This window comes from Corylus avellana, chromosome ca1 (assembly GCF_901000735.1).
Source record: "Corylus avellana chromosome ca1, CavTom2PMs-1.0".
NCBI classification, from domain to species: domain Eukaryota; kingdom Viridiplantae; phylum Streptophyta; class Magnoliopsida; order Fagales; family Betulaceae; genus Corylus; species Corylus avellana.
In genome coordinates, this window is record NC_081541.1 from 2297965 (window position 1) to 2300023 (window position 2059).

Below are 2059 nucleotides of genomic sequence, written 5' to 3' on the forward strand. Positions count from 1 at the left end.
CTCTTCTCTCTTTCTTTTTCTTCTGCAGCTTCTCTTCTTCTTCTCTTCTCCCTTTCTTTTTCTTCCTCTCTTCTCCTTTTCTTTTTGTTCTCCTTCTTCTGCCTAATTTCTTCAATCTGTCGTGGGAAATTAGGAGGGAAGAATAAATGAATGAGGAGGGAGAGAGAGCGTGGGAAAAATAAATGAGGAGAGAAGAATAAAAAGAGGAAAAAAGTGGAGGGAAAATAAGAAGAGAGAAAATTTTCAAAATTTCGTTTTTTTTTTTTTTTTTTTTTTTTTTTTTTCCTGACGCACTAATTTGGTGCGTCAGAAAATTCTGACGCGCTAGATTGGCGCGTCAGAAAATTCTGACGTATCATACTAGTTTTGACGCCCCAGTTTGGCGAGTCAGAATTTTCTGACGTGGCATTTTTTGCCACGTTAGAAAATGCTGACGTGGTAAAAATTATGTACTGTTTGCCACGTCAAAAAATAGCAGTTTTTTTGTAGTGATTAATGACCGTTGATTTGAGGTAATGTAATGCAAAAATGATATCATGAAATGAGCACACATTGATTTTAAGTGTAGATCCATTTAAAACAAACACACCACTTATGAGTGAATTTTATAATAGAAATTTTTGTGAGTAAATAATTTTACCATCATTTTATTATTATGTCAAAGATGACTCGTGATACATATAAACTTATCCATCTTCTGCTCATAGGACAATGTTAGACACAAGCTCATTTCTTTTTCAGCAAGATTTACAACTATTAAGCAATTTAGTTACGTCTACAATAAGGTTTCGACTTTCAAAGTAGCTAGAAAAAAAATACTTTGATACTGTAAGAATCAAAACAAATGTGAAATTGACATGCATGCATCTCAAAGTCTATGTTCAGTAACATGCATAAATGGCTTGAGAAGTCTCATGCACTTGTTAGTTTATTGAAGAAAAGGTTGTTGAAGACAACCACCAATAATGATGGTTGAAATAATGTTAGCCAAATATGGGAAAATCATACTTTCAGAGGTCAGGAAACTCATACGGATTGAATAAGCAAGCATTACCCTTCCGTGTGGGGGTGAAGTACTTGTCTATTGCTCATATTTAACCAATGAATTCAGTTTCAGTTTAAGAAGGTAAGATGCTATTTTTGGTTATCCATTAGTCATCCACTGCTTTCTAAATTTGGCATATTAGATAGGACCATCCTTGTCCTTTACAAATACTTTTGGTCACAATTCGTAAGTTTTTATTTTAAACGTCGAAGAGAAACCGAGTTAATTGAGCACAGCTATTTTCTCAAAGCCTTGGAAGCGTAGTGTTGAAATAGATGTTTGGTGTAGTGTGTGTGCGAGATGTTCAGCCATGTGTCTTGTGGGTTGGGCAATTTTAATAGTTTGATGAAGCGGCAAAGCCTACCCAAACATGACTTGGACGCAGTGGATGATCCTAAAATAGAATGTTTGGCATTAATGGTGAGTGGGCTTGGCATGTACAGCTACTGCTACAGATGGGCTTTAAAGCATGATATGGGAATTTGACTGCTTGGCTGTGTAGATTCATTTTCTTCAACAAGGCCCATTCACATATGTTTGAAGCATTGATTAAAGCCAGAGCTCAGAAGGAAAAAAGACATGCATTGTTTTTAAAATGAACTCACGATAGAGACTAGAGTCCTGCCGAAAATGTCATTTATTTTCCAAAAACAAAATAATATGCATCTCAAGTCCGTTGGGATCGAAAAATATTCAGTTAATGGTCATGATCTTTTTAAAGAAATACTAGGTCATAAATAGGACATATGACTCTTTAATAAAAAAATATATATATATATATATTATATATTTTTAAAAAACAGTTATAAAATAAAATTATAAAAAATTAAGGAGTGGTTGGTCACTCATTGAGGGTGGCCGGACCACCCCAGTTGAGGCTGAGCCACTCCAGACCGTCGGTATGGGGTGGCCGAAGCCAACCCATAGCCCTTGAGAGTGGTCCGACCACCCTCAAATTTGGCCCTTGGGGGTTGCCACCCCAGGCCGGTGGCCACCTCCAGGGGCCAGATCTAA